This window comes from Equus asinus, chromosome 2 (genome assembly GCF_041296235.1).
Source record: "Equus asinus isolate D_3611 breed Donkey chromosome 2, EquAss-T2T_v2, whole genome shotgun sequence".
NCBI lineage: Eukaryota > Metazoa > Chordata > Mammalia > Perissodactyla > Equidae > Equus > Equus asinus.
In genome coordinates, this window is record NC_091791.1 from 179,428,285 (window position 1) to 179,445,366 (window position 17,082).

Below are 17,082 nucleotides of genomic sequence, written 5' to 3' on the forward strand. Positions count from 1 at the left end.
TCTAGTTTTCTTGTAGTGTAGTTAACGCAGTCTTTTCTTCTAGACACGTCCTTCCCATCAAGCCCCTTAACAAAACTTTTCTTTTGGTCAAATTTAGGGCTTGGGTATTTGGATACCTACTACTGACTTGACTTTGGTATCATAAAAGATTAGTAAGGAACGGGGCCTCGCTTTTACAACAAAAAGACAGACAAACTCGATCAATAAATCGGCAGAGGATACGAACAGACATTTTTCCAAAGAAGATATACAGATGGCCAACAGGCACATGAAGAGATGTCCAATGTCACTAATTATTAGGGAAACGCAAATTAAACCTGCAATGAGATATCACCTCACACCCGTCAGAATGGCTACAATTAACAAGCTGTGAAATAGTGTTGGAGAGCGTGTGGAGAAAAGGGAATGCTCCTACACAGCTGGTGGGAATGCAAACTGGTGCAGCTACTATGGAAAACAGTATGGAGATTTCCTCAAAAAATCAAAAATAGAAATGCCGTATGATCCCGCTATCCCACTCCTGGGTGTTTAGCCAAAGAACTTGAAATCAACCGTTCAAAGAGACTCCTGCGCCCTATGTTCACTGCAGCGTTATTCACAATAGCCCAGACGTGGAAGCAACGCCAGTGCCCATCCACTGATGACTGGATAAAGATGTGGTGTATATATATACAATGGAACGCTACTCAGCCATACAAAAGACAAAATCGTCCCCTTTGCAACAACATGGATGGACCTTGAGGGTACTATGTTAGGCAAAATAAGCCAGACAGAGAAAGACAAACCCCACGCGATTTCATTCATGGTGTGGAAGATAAACAAACACATGGACAAAGACAACAGATTCCTGGTTACCAGAGGGGAAGGAGGTGGGGGGAGTGGGCAAAAGGGGTAAAGGGACACATGCGTATGGTGAGAGACAAAAACTAGGAGCCAGCCCCGTGGCCCGAGTGCTTACGTTCACGCGCTCTGCTTCGGCGGCCCAGGGGTTCGCCGGTTCGGATCCTGGCCGTGGACATGGCACCGCTCATCAGGCCCTGCTGAGGTGGCGTCCCACGTAGCACAAACAGAAGGACCTACAACTAGAATATGCAACTATGTACTGGGGGGGGGGGGGGGCGGGGGGGCTCTGGGGAGAAGAAGAAATTTAAAAAAACAAGAAGAAGATTGGCAACACATGTTAGCTCAGGTGCCAATCTTTAAAGCAAACAAAAACAACTAGACTGTTGGTGGTGAGCACGATTCTGTCTATACGGAAACTCAGATATAATAACATACGCCTGAAATTACACAATGTTATTAACCAATGTGGTCTCAATAAAATTAAAAAAAAATGTCTGTGCCCTCAAACAGAGTAGGTAATTTATTACCCGCTAAAGAAGTTATTCCTCCTCTCCTTTCCTTCTTCCCAGGACTTGATTTGAGATTGAGTTGGCTAGCGGGACCCTGGATGACCAGGGGGAGCAGCAGAGAAAAGAGGAAGAGGGTTCTGTGAAAAACAAATCGCCATTCTCACATTTCCTCTCCTGTTAGTCTCAATCTTTCCTTCTGTCTATCTAAATAATTTTTAACTTTCCTCTTAGAATGGTATGAATCCTATAAATACCACATTTCATTTACTTGGGATGCAGCCCTGCTAAGAACCTCCAAAAATACATTAATTTATCTAAATCAAAGGAACCACCCTCAGGCCATTAGACTGGATTGTCATAGGCAGACCCCTTCCACAAGTGGGAGAGAGAGATTAACCATTTAAGAGAAAGACCTGCATGCAGCGTTTCTGGCTTCTTATATTCTTCTACCCTACCCTCAAAGCTAATAGTGATCCTGACAGGATTTTAGAGCCTATATTAACCATACTCACTCAGTATCTTGATACTGGAGAGGCTGAGTCCTCCAGGTAGTATTCCAGAAGAGCTGAGAGCTTCAAGGGAGACTTTTTTAAAACCAACTCAGGGTCTCTTACCTGACTGTTGTGTGGCCGTAAGACTTTTTAGCTGGTCCACTCACATCGAGAGCTGCTGGACCAATCCTGTCCTTGTTGCTGGGTTTTTGGGGAAAATAAAATCTGCTAACTCGGTGAATCCTCTCCACAAAGGTAGAAAGAAAAGAAGTAAATAGTTTTACTTAAAAAGCATTAAACCAGACTGTAATGTGCATCACAGGCAATCCATTAAAGAGATTGCAGAGACAGTGTGTTAATCCGCTTGGGCGGCCATCATAAAACCCACAGACTGGGGCGCTTAAACAACAGGAATTTCTCTCAGTTCAGGAGGCTGGAAGTCCGTGACCAAGGTGTTCACAGGTTTGATTTCTCCTGAGGCCTCTTCTTGGCTGGCAGCCATCCCTGATGTCTCTCTTCTTATAAGGAGCCCAGGCCTATTGGATTACAGCCCAGCCTCTATGACCTCACTTAACCTTAATTACCTCCTTGAAGACCCTATCTCCAAATACAGTCACATCAGGGGTTAGGGCTTGAACAACTCTGGGAGCATATCTCAAAGGGATAGAACAAGAATTTACAAATTTTCTAAGAAAAAGAGGGAAGAAATCTCTATCCCTTTTGGCACTCAGGGGTGGGGAGGTTTCAGTTTCATATTTACTCTTAGATTACATGTGTCCCAGTGGCTGTGAGCTCAGGGGCGACCTGGACATATGGGACTTGGGATGGTGAAATGGCAATATTATCGCTGGAGGAAAAGTCCATGTCAGGATGGAGGCCCTGAATCTGAAAATACAATCATGGAGAGTCTCTTGCCTGGGGACATTGCCTTAGGCAGTCAGGAGATTCTCTCCAGGCAGCATCAATGCAAGGTCTTTCTAGATGGCCAGTCTTGCCTGCTCTCCCAAGTTCATTAGAGGAGAGCACAAGTTTTGGAAAGGGCCTCATAAACGGGCCTTCTCTGTCACCACACATGTATGTCTACTTGGGAGTGAGATGACTCAGTTCCAGTCCTTCTCAAAGAGCCAGCACTTTGCCCACTGCTGGGTGTATGAGTTCTTTATATATTTTGGAAATTAAACCCTTGTCAGATCTATGACTTGCGTATATTTTCACCCAGTTGGTGGGTTGTCTTTTCGTTTTGTTCCTGGTTTCCTATGTCTTGCAGAAGCTCTTTAGTCTGATATAGTCCCATTTTTTTATTTTTTCTTTTGTTTCCCTTGCCTGAGTAGACACGGTATTCGAACAGATGCTGCTAAGACTGACGTCAAAGAGCATACTGCCTATATTTTCTTCTAGTGTTTTATGGTTTCAGGTCTGTCTTACATTCAAGTCTGTAATCCATTTTTAGTTGATTTTTGCGCATAGTGTACGATAATGGTCTGCTTTCATTCTTTTGCATTTGGCTGTCCAGTTTTCCCAACACCATTTATTGAAGAGACTTTCCTTTCTCCGTTGTACATTCTTGGCTCCTTTGTCAAAGATCAGCTGGCCATAGATGTGTGGGTTTATTTCTGGGCTTTCAGTTCTGTTCCATTGATCTGTGTGCCTGTTTTTGTTTTCACTACTATAGCTTTGTAGTATATTTCAAAGTCAGAGATTGTGATGCCTCCAGCTTTGTTCTTTTTTTATTTTAAGATTTTATTTTTCCTTTTTCTCCCCAAAGCCCCTGTTACATAGTTGTATATTTTTAGTTGTGGGTCCTTCTAGTTGTGGCATGTGGGGTGCCACCTCAGCATGGCTTGATGAGCAGTGCCATGTCTGCGCCCAGGATCTGAACCAGCAAAACCCTGGGCCACCAAAGCAGAGCATGCACCTAACCTCTCTGCCATGGGGCCGGCCCCTCCAGCTTTGTTCTTTTTCCTCAGGATTGCTTTGGCCATTCGGGGTCTTTTGTTGTCCCATTTAAATTTTAGGGTTCTTTGTTCTATTTCTGTAAAGAACGTCATTGTGGTTCTGATTGGGATTGCATTGGATCTGTAGATTGCTTTAGGTAATATAGACATTTTAACTATGTTTATTCTTCCAATCTATGAGTATGGAATATCTTTCCATTTCTTTATATCTTGTTCGATTTCTTTCAATACTGTCTTATAGTTTTCATTGTATAGGTCTTTCACCTCCTCGGTTAAATTTCTCCTAGATATTTTATTCTTTTTGTTGTGATTGTAAATGGGATTGTATTCTTGACTTCTCTTTCTGCTAGTTATTAGTGCATAGAAATGCAACTGATTTTTGTAAGTTGATTTTGTACCCTGCAACTTTGCTGTGGTTATTGATTATTTCTGATAGCTTTCTAGTGGGTTCTTTAGGGTTTTCTATATATAGAATCATGTCCACAAACAGCGAGAGTTTTATCTCCTCTGTTCTAATTTGGATTCCTTTTATTTCTTTTTCTTACCTAACTGCTCTGGGCAACCCCTCCAGTACTAAGTTGAATAAGAGTGGTGACAGTGGGCACCCTTGTCTTGTTCCTGTTCTCAGAGGGATGGCTTTCAGTTTTTCACAGTTAAGTATGATGTAGGCTGTGGGTTTGTCATATATGGCTTTTGTTGTGTTGAGGTACTTTCCTTCTATCCCCATTTTGTTGAGAGTTTTTATCACAAATGGATGTTGGATCTTGTCAAATGCTTTCTCTGCATCTATTGAGATGAACACGTGATTTTTATTCCTTATTTTGTTAATATGGTGCATCACATTGATTGATTTGCGGATGTTGAACCATCCCTGCATTGAGGGAAGAAATTTGTGTGCCTCCAGTCTTAGCCCAGAGTCCACTTCATGTCAGTCCAGATTTCACCTCCAAGAGTCCCTCCCCACATACACACCATGTTGTTAGGAGAGCAGACATGACGGAGAGACATGATCAGGGAGTAATTGGGAATTTGGGTAAAAGATTGTATCCCCTATGAAGGTGGCCAGACAGAGAGCTGTTGCACCAGTCACTCAGAAAAATGCAAACAAAAAAGATTGGCTGATGCATTCAATATGGGAAAAGAAGCCAACGTGCCATATAATTCTGTATTTTTCTTTTCTTGATGTGAGGTAAACCAGCCCTTCCTATGCAGATTGCCAGCAAAACTAAGGCTATCGAGAAGTGACCCAGCCTCCAGTTCCCCACCCGCACTCCCACATGAAACAATAAGAGTATACTTGCCTTTCTCACCAGCTGATAGTCATCATTTAAAGGCTTCTTTTTCTGTGCTCCAGGAATACCCAGAGAAATTTGCAGAAGTATTCTGCAGTGTTTTCAGTTAATAGCCCCACTCGTGGGGGATGCGCATAGGCTGCTGAGTGGAATTCTGCAACCAGACTTGGCTCCTGGGATGGAGCTAGCACATCAGGGACCAGATGACTCACCATGTCAAGGGGTATTCATGACCAATGGAAGCTGACTATCTGCACTGGCCCCCTACACCCCCTCCCTACCCTGCTACTGGGAAAGAACTAAGACCTTTAGAGAACCATCCAGAGGAGTTGATGGTGGGCATATTGAAGCCCTCTTGCTAAAGGTAAGCTGGGAGAAATTACATTGGTGTACCCTGAAGACCTGAGTCCTGCACTGGTTTCCATCATTGTTTTGTTGATTGAAATTTCTCAGAATGTACTGGCATGGATCCAAGTGCAGATCAAACTTGCTCTTAGTCTAACCACTTTTGTCTCAGCCCTCTTACTGTCTCTCCAAACTCAAGTTAGGGAATCATGGTGGCATGGAAAGTACAAATGATTGCCCAAATCTCATCCGCAGCTACTTAGTGTTTGGGACAATCTAGAGAAGGATAAGGAAGTTAAGGAATTTGAAACTGCTGTGTAGCTGCTTTGAACAATTCACTAGAGGGAATAATCCCTACTCTGGACCAGCTGTGAAGGGAGCAGGGGAAGAAGGGAAAGCTTACGTCATTAGTGCCAGAAGCCAGGACATCGGAAGAGGGATTGTAGAAAGATCCCAGGGAATGCAGAAATTTCAGGAACATAGGAATCAGGACAAAACCCTCTGCTAAGAAATAATAGGTAAATGGCTCAAAGTTGGCAGATTGAGGGAATCTCAGAGGTGAGAAATGGTGAACCTACCATACACGTCAAAACCTTTTCCTGGGCCCAATATAGCCTAACTTTTTCTGACAGAGCCTGGTGCTACTGATGTCTGCAGTTTCCTGGAAATGTCCGACTTCCCATCTGGTGACTGATCAATACAGGCTGTTGGTTGTTTGGGTCACCTTTCTACTTGTCCTTTTTCCTTCAGGGTTCCTATAAGTACAGGGCGCTGACTGAGGCATGTGTGCTCTTACCATCCTCTGATTCTCCTGTTAACCTTCTGGGGAGAGACTTCCTGTGCAAATTAAAGGCTGCCATATTCTGTACCAAGGATGGAGTGTTTGTGGAGCTCCCTGGAGAAAAACGTCCCCAACTCGGTAACTGTGTGTCTTTTTCAAGAAAAGTGAGATAGCAGAGAGCGACAGTCCCACAGTGCACTGGAAAAGCACTCTGAGCTGAAACAATCGATGTATGGAGTTGGGCCTTAGGGAATAATGATGCTGATTTAATTGGAGATCTAGAACCAATAAAAATAACCTACGAAATGGATAAGCCACAATCAGGTATAAAACAATATACTTTGTCAAGAACCCAATTAGAAGAAATAAAACCAGTTATAAAAGAATTAGAAAAACAAGATAATTTTAAAAGATCACGCATCCTATAAAAAAGTAATCTAAATTTGATAAAATAGTCTACCAATATATAGATTTGTACAAAATGTTAGAACAATAAATTTATTATTCCATTAACGTTAGACCCTGTAGTTCCTAACTCAGCAATGTCCTGACTTTAGTACTGTCATATGCAAGCTTCATCTCTGTGGTTGATCTATGTTCTGTTGCTTTTCTGTCCATCCAAGGGATGAGTCTAAATTCTTGTTTGCTTTAACTTATGGAGTTGCATATTTATGCCAAAGATTCCTCAAGGGTTTGCTGACTCTCCTATTTTCTCTAGTCATTTACAGGAGAGCTTAGAGAAATATGTCCCACTAGAGAGGTCTATTATTATTCAATATGTAGACAAGTTGCTGGTAGCCTCTGAAACTAAAGAGCAGTGTAAAACCAGCAGTTTGGCATGTTACAATTCCTTGCTTCACAGGGATGTGAGGCCTCACTAGACATATTGCAATATTGTGAAGCTGAAGTAAAATTTATTGAGACCACATTGGTTAATAACATTGTGTAATTTCAGGCGTATGTTATTATATCTGAGTTTCCGTATAGACAGAATCGTGCTCACCACCAACAGTCTAGTTGTTTTTGTTTGCTTTAAAGATTGGCACCTGAGCTAACATGTGTTGCCAATCTTCTTCTTGTTTTTTTAAATTTCTTCTTCTCCCCAGAGCCCCCCCCCCCCCCCCCCCCCCCCAGTACATAGTTGCATATTCTAGTTGTAGGTCCTTCTGTTTGTGCTACGTGGGACGCCACCTCAGCAGGGCCTGATGAGCGGTGCCATGTCCACGGCCAGGATCCGAACCGGCGAACCCCTGGGCCGCCGAAGCAGAGCGCGTGAACGTAAGCACTCGGGCCACGGGGCTGGCTCCTAGTTTTTGTCTCTCACCATACGCATGTGTCCCTTTACCCCTTTTGCCCACTCCCCCCACCTCCTTCCCCTCTGGTAACCAGGAATCTGTTGTCTTTGTCCATGTGTTTGTTTATCTTCCACACCATGAATGAAATCGCGTGGGGTTTGTCTTTCTCTGTCTGGCTTATTTTGCCTAACATAGTACCCTCAAGGTCCATCCATGTTGTTGCAAAGGGGACGATTTTGTCTTTTGTATGGCTGAGTAGCGTTCCATTGTATATATATACACCACATCTTTATCCAGTCATCAGTGGATGGGCACTGGCGTTGCTTCCACGTCTGGGCTATTGTGAATAACGCTGCAGTGAACATAGGGCGCAGGAGTCTCTTTGAACGGTTGATTTCAAGTTCTTTGGCTAAACACCCAGGAGTGGGATAGCGGGATCATACGGCATTTCTATTTTTGATTTTTTGAGGAAATCTCCATACTGTTTTCCATAGTAGCTGCACCAGTTTGCATTCCCACCAGCTGTGTAGGAGCATTCCCTTTTCTCCACACGCTCTCCAACACTATTTCACAGCTTGTTAATTGTAGCCATTCTGACGGGTGTGAGGTGATATCTCATTGCAGGTTTAATTTGCGTTTCCCTAATAATTAGTGACATTGGACATCTCTTCATGTGCCTGTTGGCCATCTGTATATCTTCTTTGGAAAAATGTCTGTTCGTATCCTCTGCCGATTTATTGATCGAGTTTGTCTGTCTTTTTGTTGTAAAAGCGAGGCCCCGTTCCTTACTAATCTTTTATGATACCAAAGTCAAGTCAGTAGTAGGTATCCAAATACCCAAGCCCTAAATTTGACCAAAAGAAAAGTTTTGTTAAGGGGCTTGATGGGAAGGACGTGTCTAGAAGAAAAGACTGCGTTAACTACACTACAAGAAAACTAGACGGGAGTAACCCCGCTACGGGACTCTCCTCCTCCTGTGTGTGGCCTTCACGATGCTAAGAACGTAAGTGAATACCGAGCCACCCGAAATCGTGAGCATGGTGCTGGGAAAACCCTTCATGAAGCGCTTGAAAAACAGACGTCTGCAAGCAACAAGGAAAAACCCCCAAAGACGTCGCTCGCGAACCAAGGCTGCTTTTAGATAACGCAAAAAGCCAGGGGAGAGCGCGAACGCAGTCCCCCACTACCACAAATTATGCAGTCGAGTTTCCCACATTTGGGGAAATCGCAGGGGTCAGCACATCCGGAGTGCAATGGATAAGCCTCGCCCTGGGAAAACCACCTTCGTGATCATGGTATCTCCCCTGCCAGGTAAGTATGAGCTGCTCGGCCCGCCCCGACACGCACCCCCGCGGGCGCCCCGCTCCTTACGCACGGTCACTTCCCCCGCCCCGCCCCGCCACGCCGCCTCCCGCCCCCGCCCCCGCCCCCTGGAGGCCCCGCGGCCCCGCCTCGCCCACCCCCACGACCAACCCCGCAGCTTCTGGATCTCCGCACGCGGGGCGGGACCGGCAGCCTCTGCGCGCCCGCTCATCTGCATACGCCACGCCCTTCTCGTGACGTCGCCGGCGGCCTGTCTCCCGCTCGGGGACACGGGACCGACGCGTCCCCACGGGACACCCGACGAGTCCGGGGCTCGGAGGGGACGCCCGGGAAGACGGGGTCTCGCGGCGCCGGCGCCCAGCAGCTCGGGGTCCCCCGAGGGGGCGGCTCCTGGCTCGGGTCCGGTCTCCCCTTCCTCTTAGCGAGGAGGCGGTTCCAGCCGCTGGTCGCCCTCGCTGGCTCCCACTCGCCCTCAAATCTCCCGACGCTCGGGCGAGGCGTTTCGGCCGGTTGCCGTCGAGCGCCCCGCCGCCTCGATCAGCAGTCGCGCTCCCGCTGCTTCGCGGGCTCTTTCTCGGGCTTCCGCACGTGTAGCGGCCTGGGCTAGTCGGGCCGGAGCGAGAGCCGGGGCTCCAAGCTGGGAAGAAAGAGAGCCGGCCGCCAGCGTCCCGCGGGCCCCTCCGGCCGCAGCCCGGCGGGAGCGCCGAGCTCGGGGCGGAGTGACCGCGGCGGACGGTGAGGCGGAGACCGCGGCTTTCGCGCCCTCGCTGCGGCCCGCGGCGGAGAGAGCGGGGCCGCGCCGCGATTCGCGCGGAGGCGCCTTGGGCGTTTCAAAGGCAGAACGAAGGGCGGCGGCTCGGTCGGGTCAGAGCAGGGAGGACCACGAAAGGGTGGTCGGTGCGAGGGCGACTGTCGCCCTCCTTCCTGAGGACCTTCCCGAGGAGCGGCTCTCGGTCCTTGAGAGGGGCGGTGTGGAGCCGCGGGGGGTCCGCGGTCTCGGTCGTGAGCCCTCCTGGACGGATGGACGCTGCGAGCAGGGAGGGCCGGGCCGGCTCGGGGCCGCCGCTGTCTCGGGCGGGCGTCCGACGGGGCCGGAAGCCGCGCTCCAGCCCGCCCCTGGCGCCGGCCCCTCCTGTCACACTCGGGTCTCCTCCCGGAGGACGCGCAAGATTTGGGCCACTCGACGCCTGTTTGCCGAGCGCGTACCCGGTGCCGGACAGCGTCCGGACACCTGGGAACGGGAAGCCCTCTCGGTGCTCACGTTTTCGTTAGAGAAGAGGGAGGAGAGCGGGAGAGAGTCGACGACGGACGCGACAGGTAACTGAATTCGTACCTTTGGTGTTAAGAACCATGAAAAGAGACAAAACGGAGGAGGGACGGGGGCTGGGGAGCTGCGGGAAGGGGCGGGTTGCTGAGTGAGGCGGGGCCGCGCCGGGGACGGGCCGTGGGAGCGGAGGCCCGGGGAGGGGAGGTGAGGGGGCGAGGGGGCCGGCGGGCTCGGGGCGGGGCCTCCCGGCACGAAGTCGGCCGCCCAGGCCCGGGAGGACGGCGCCTGCAGAGCGGCAGGGAGGCCCGTGTCCGGGTGTCCGGGGCGCCGTCAGAGAGTCGCGCACCGTGGAGTCCGGGAGGTGACTGGGGCCTCGGACGCCGAGGGTCTGTAGACCACCGAAGGCCTGGAGTCCAGCGAACCAGAAGCTCTGAGCCGAGGAGCGGCTTGGTCTGACCCTCGCCGGCCCCGCCACGACCCCCACCCCCCTCCCCGGCCCCCATCCCTCTGGCTGCCAGGGTGGCGAGGGCCCGAGCAGAGAGACCAGCGAGGGCATCTGCACTAGCCAGGCACGACGCTGTTGGCCTGGAATGGGGGCCGAATATGCACCCCCCGAAAATGCCATTTTGGCATAAGGACTACTTTGAACTAAAGGCGCTTGAAAAGCAGGTGGTGGCTGGGCGGTTCGCAGCCGCCCACCGGTGCCCATGCCGGTGGGTTCTGCTGCTCCCCCCCGCCAGGCCTCCCCCGCCCGACCCCCGCGTCCCTCCGCCGACGCCCCGCTTCCGCTCCCCCTCTTACCGGCTTTCCGGCCGCGGACCGCTGGCGTCGCCGCCTGCGGGTCGGGGCGCGGGGAGGGGACGGGAGGCAGCAGGTGAGAGCCCGGGCCCAGGCACCTTGAAAATCGCCGTCCCGGGAGGCCGGCCGCAGCCCACACACGCCCCCTCACGCCGACCCCGCAGCCCCGCGCGGAGGATGTGCCCAGCCCGGAGGGGGGCGCCTGGCGCCGAGCGCGCGGCTCTCCTCCCGGGGGCTTCCCGCCAAGCCGAGGCGGCCGGGCTTCGGGCGGTCCAGGGACGTGGCCTCCGTGGTTCCAAGAAAAAGGAACGACCCCGCCGTGGCAGCGCGCACCCTTCGACAGCTCAGCTGGGAGAGAGGAGGACTGTAGGCTGGGCGGGCGTGGACATCCTTAGGTCGCTGGTTCGATTCCGGCGCGAAGGAGCTGCCCGAGCTCTTGCGCCCTCCTGAAGGGCCTCCCCGGCGCCCAGCGCCCGCTCCTGCCGCCGGAGGATCGCAGCGTCCTCTCGCGCGCTGGCCAGAGCCCGCGAAGCCTTTTCGGAACGCCGCCGTAGCTTCGCGTGTGCTGTCGCCGGGGAGCGCACCCGCGCCGTCTCCGCACGGTCCGCGGACGCAGTCCCCTCGGCGCCAAACAGCCCCCGTTGCTCCTGCCGTGTCGCGCAGCCCCAGCCGGCCCGCGACGTCCCGCGCCCTTTCCACATCGATTCACCCACCGCCCGCCATCCGGAGCGCCGGCTCTGCCGCGGCCGCTTTGCTCCCCATTCACAGAGCCCTGCCACACCCGTGGGCAAAGCGGCTGTGCCCACGACCAGCCCTGGAGGCTGACAGGCACACAGGCCCTCACAGGGGCCGGGGACCAGCACGGCAGCCGCCGTGAAGACTCTCCGTCGCCTGCTCTCCCTCCTCGCAAACGATGCTCACGGTCCCTGTCTCCCCCAGTTGCAGCCTCTCTTTGTCTCTCCCTCTCTGTCTCCGTCTCTGTCTCTCTGCATCTCTCTCTCTGACTCTCTGTGTCTCTGTCTGTGTCTGTCTGTCTCTGTCTCTGCATCTCTCTTTCTGTCTCTGTCTCTCTGTCTGTCTCTCTCTGTCTCTGTCTCTCTGCATCTCTCTCTGTCTCTGTCTCTCTGTGTCTGTTTCTCTCTGTGTCTATCTCTCTGTCTCTCAATGTCTCTGTCCCTGTCTCTGTCTCTCTCTGTCTCTCTTTGTCTGTCTCTCTGTCTCTGTCTCTGTCTCTCTCTCTCTCTCCCTCTCTCGTATGGTCTATACATATGTGGACCTAGCGAGACAGGCAACCCTCTTCCCTGACCGGCTTGATCTACTCGTGGGACAGAAAGGGCGCCCCGAGGTTTCCAAGCCATTGCCAATTGCGCGCGGCACCGGGGCTGACGCCGGCAGGAGCAAAGTGCAGCAGGGCTCCTGGTGGGCTTTGACAGTCACGAGGGGAGCCTCGGAGGCCCGGAGGCCCGTTCTGGTTTCCTGCCAGGCTGAGGACAGGGGTGTGGCCCGGGGAAACTGCAACTTTCCCGTACCTTTGCAGCGGTTCTTGGAGCTGAGGGAGGGTTGGAATTCCTGCGGAAGGAGCAACGATCGCTCCCACTGTACAGTGCTGGCCAACGCCCCGCACCGATTCTCCTGCTAGATCTGACGGAGATGTCTCTGTCTGTATCTACATACACGCGTATATGACGGCAACAGCGCAGCAACAGAGCTGGGAGAGAGCCCTGAGAGTCGGGGGCTATGGGGGCTGAAGGCAGGGAGCAGAAGGGGGATGGGGGTGGGAGGTGGGCGGCGGGCGGCTGCCATCATAGAGGGGCACACCAATTCACTTCCTTGCACGGGCCTGCAAGAACCTGTGGGTTCTGACCAGCTGGCTAACTGGAGTGCTGGGCCCTTGAGGCTAACCTGGCAGGGCCTGGAGAGGAAGATGCCGAGGCCCAACCAGTGAGCACCCAGCAGGAGATGGGCCTGGCTTCACCTGGGGATAGAGCCGGCTTGGGGAGGGGGTGCGTGCAGAGAAGAAGGCCGAAGGCCGGGGAGCGGCCCTTGCTCTCTTCCCTCCTGTGGGAAGGAAAGTCCAGAGACCCGCTGTCCAGCTGGAGCGCATCACAGAGAGGACCCGCAACAGAAGCGCAGTGGTACGTGGCTCCCTGAAGCCTCAGGGGCCCAGCCGCCGCCCTTCCCTCACCCCTGAGCCCACGAGCTCTTTTTCGGTCCTGCTTCTGCCTCTGAGGCTGGAGACTGCATTTCCACACAGTCCCCCTCTCCTGGCCCGCCGCCCCCGGTCTCCCCCCTGCAGCCTCAGCCTTCCGTCCTGTCCCACGGCTAACTAAGATGGGCTGAGCCGGAGTCTGTGGAGTCTCCTCGGGTCCGGGGAGTCGTGCCATGGCAGTCTGACAGGGGACCTTCAGGAAGATCCTATGGCCCTGCCGCTACAGAGAGCCCTGAGCCTCGAATGTCACCATCTGCGGAGACCAGAGGACAGAGACGACGGACAGAACCTTAGGCCTTCACTGGACACGGCCCCTGACTGGATGTGGAGGTGTGGCATCCTTGGGACCCCCTAGCTTTGGTGCTTTGGGGAAACAGCTGAAGGGGGAAGGAGAGTGGATTTTGGTGACCAGCACACGTGAGCGTGAGCCCCACACCCGACTCTTTCCGTCTGGGGTGTCACAGAAAGTAGTGGGGGGGGGGGCGGGGGTGCCTTCCGAGGCACTGCCCCTCATCCTAGAAGGTGCAGAGGTGCCTGCCGCCCAGTCAGGGAGTGGGGACACTCTCAGTCGAGGGGAGGCCACCTCACTGTGGCTTGCCGGGCCTCGGTGGGACTTTCGCTGGGTGGCTGAGCGGTCTTGAGTGGTGGGCACACACCAGCTGGCATCTGAAACGTTTGTAAAATGCACGGAGCCAAGGCGAGGAGGCCAACGCGGACATCAGCGTTCTCTGCCCCTCCCTCCCCCTTGGCTCCAGCGCCTCTCCAGGAGGTCCACAGAACCGGGCCCTGTTTCCGGAAGCAGCCGCCTCTGCCCAAGGAATCCAGGTCGCTGGGCAGAGGACGGGAGCCAAGGCCTCAAAGGCTGGGGACCTCTCGGCCTTGTCACCCCCTGGACGTGGTCTCCCCGCCTAGCCGGGCATCCCTTCTCCGTGCCCTGTCAGTGAGCCTCACGGCACCGGAAAGTGAGCCTAGGTCACTGCGCAGGAGGGGGGAGGGGCCCAGCGAGGCGGGGAAGAGACAAGCTGAGCCTGGAACGTGGGAGCTGGGGCAGAAAGTAAAAGAAATGCGCGGGGACCGAGGCGGACATGTCAAGCGCACTAGAGTCAGTTTGAAAGGGTTCCGACTGGCCAAATCGAGATAATGATAACAATGGATTATAATCCACCGAAGCAAATGACACACCAGGGCCTGAAAGCAATGACACACCGGTATCAACAAACACCAAGCGCCAAGCACCGGCTCTTGGTCTCTAAATACCGTTCTCCAATGAAAGGAACCCGGGCTCCTTTTGGGTCGAGCCGCTTCTTTGGGTCTTCATTTTGCCAAGGGGCTCCCATGGACATGTGAAAATCTACGCTTTTCTCCTATTATTCTGTTTTATGTCCATTTGATTCTCAGGTCCTGCCGGAGACCCTAAGAGGGTCAAAGTAAAGTTTTGCCTCCCGCAGCTTGAACCAGGGTGAAGCACTGGATGAAGAGAGGGGCAGGCGTGGGAGAAACAGAAGGTGCTTCCCCTTGACTGGCCTTTTTCCGATGTCTGTGAAGTGATCACATTCTCCTAAAGCGCAAAGGGGCGGAAGGAGGCTGGGTTGGAGGCTGACGGCGTGGACTAGGAGATCCTGTCTCCCTGGGCTCAGGGCCTGGGTTTTTTTTTTTTTTTTTTTTTTTTTTTTTTTTTTATAGCTTTCATCCCGGGGCTCAAGCAGACGGTCTTCCTAGACATTGCTGATGAAGATGAACAGGCAGTGTTCCCAACCCTGTGATTTCCCTGTAGGAAGGACACAGTATTATTCATCTTACCTGGACTCAGGGCTAGAACCTGGGAAGCTGCTGGGAAACAGTTTTTTTGTTTGTTTGTTTCTGAAGGCTGAGATCAAACTAGTATATTAGAAACATATTACAGCGACGCACTATTCTAGTGAAGTATGCATGGAGCCGTCACCAAAATAGCCAAGAATCCCTGACCTCATGGAACTTACATTCCAGTGGGTAAGGTTACTAAAATATATAGTGTGTTAGGTCAGTGCTTGTGAAACTTGAACGTATATAGAATCAACGAGGAATCTTGTTAAAATGTTGCTTCAGATCCAGTGGATCCTGTAAAGGGGAGGTCTAAGATCCGGCAGTCCGAACAAGGTGGCACGTGGTAGCTGCTGCTGAAGTTGCCGTTATTCTTAAGAAGCACACTTAGGCAGCGAGATGATGAAAGCGCTGGAGAGAACTCAGCAGGAAGAAGACAAGGACAGAACTGGTGCTGAGAAGGGCGCGTCGGGATGGTGCCCGAAACACAGACCAAGGTACTTAGGCAGACTTGTCTCGCCCCACAAAGAAAAAAAAAAAAAAAAACCAGCCTTTTGAAAGTTCCGCAACCGCTAGGAGAAAAAGACAGCGGAACTAACGGAGACAGAAAGCTCGGGCTGAAGGAGTCAGGAAAACAACTGCGGAAGAGACAGAGGAAGTGAAAACACAATATACGAGCAGAGAAACAAAAACTATAGCCCGAAGGAAACTGAAACACGGCAGGCTTTCTCACGAAAACCACCACGGCATCTGACATTCGTAAACCAAAATTGTCAGGGGAGAGCGCGAACGCAGTCCCCCACTACCACAAATTATGCAGTCGAGCTTCCCACATTTGGGGAAATCGCAGGGGTCAGCACATCCGGAGTGCAATGGATAAGCCTCGCCCTGGGAAAACCACCTTCGTGATCATGGTATCTCCCCTGCCAGGTAAGTATGAGCTGCTCGGCCCGCCCCGACACGCACCCCCGCGCGCGCCCCGCTCCTTACGCACGGTCACTTCCCCCGCCCCGCCCCGCCACGCCGCCTCCCGCCCCCGCCCCCTGGAGGCCCCGCGGCCCCGCCTCGCCCACCCCCACGACCAACCCCGCAGCTTCTGGATCTCCGCACGCGGGGCGGGACCGGCAGCCTCCGCGCGCCCGCTCATCTGCATACGCCACGCCCTTGTCGTGACGTCCCGGGGAGCCTGTCTTTCCCTTGCCCGGGCGACAGAAGTCGGGAGAAGCAGGAGAGGTCAGCTGTGACTCCTCTGGTTAACATGAACGCCCGTTTGTAGTTTACAGTTAGCTTGAGGGCGTTGCCTTTCTCCCCGTCTTCTTCGAACTTTGTTCCCGCCGGGAAATTTCGCTGTCGCGGGCTCGGCTTGGGGTTCGCTTCCTTTGTCTCGGCCGGCCCCCGTGGCCTCAGAGCCGGGCAGGGCAGGTCGGCTTCGCCTTTAGGGTTCTCTAGATACGACGCATTGACTGTGTCGAGTGACACAAAGAAAGTGCAAACATATACGGAGCATGCTACCCTCTGTCTGGGAAAAAATGTGAACTAGGAGCAACATACACAGTTTTGCCAAAGGGAACAGAAGACCCGTGAACCAGAACTGATGAAATTAGCCGCAGGGGTGAGAGGAAGGAGAGAACGCCGCGTTTCGGAGTGTCCCTGCCTTTCTAGGTGATTTTGATTTTTATAACTCCGTCAATGTTGTACATTTATTTCTTAAAGACGGGGGAAACCCCCTAAAATTGGACGTAAATGCTAATGAACCTACCTGTATCTCACATGAATAGTGTAAGCACACCGAAATAGAAAAAAAAATAACCAACTGAAATGACTTTTGAACGTGGGACGTTGACCATAAGCATCTTCAAATCTATGGAGAAGAACTGCAAAGAAGGAGCTGTCCCATCGCAGGTCTGTCCTTCCCGGTATGGGGTCGTAACTGACAAATAGAAATGGCAAGCAATGGTATATATTGGAGTATATGAAGAAGCCATTTGGTGTGAACCTAATTCATTCGGCCTGACTTTGTTTTTCCAAAAGGGCGTGACATGGCCATTGAGCACGCATTGTATAGCTGCTTTAAACATTTCCTCTGGCAAGAACAAATGGCCTTAAAGGTGCAGCTTCCCCCCACACTGGCATTTCCTTAAGGATAAGCATCTTTCCTTAGGCTAGGAACTGAT

At 52.5% G+C, this 17,082-nt stretch overlaps 2 non-coding genes across 2 annotated transcripts; both read right to left on the reverse strand.

The window, feature by feature from the left end:
* Positions 1–8,666: 8,666 nt before the first annotated feature.
* Positions 8,667–8,830, reverse strand: LOC123283647 (U1 spliceosomal RNA). The gene has a single exon (XR_006524323.2). It is a non-coding gene; the product is annotated as a U1 spliceosomal RNA (small nuclear RNA).
* A 6,852-nt stretch (positions 8,831–15,682) lies between these two features.
* LOC123283666 (U1 spliceosomal RNA) lies at positions 15,683–15,846 on the reverse strand. Its single transcript, XR_006524341.2, has one exon. It is a non-coding gene; the product is annotated as a U1 spliceosomal RNA (small nuclear RNA).
* Between the last annotated feature and the right edge of the window lie 1,236 nt (positions 15,847–17,082).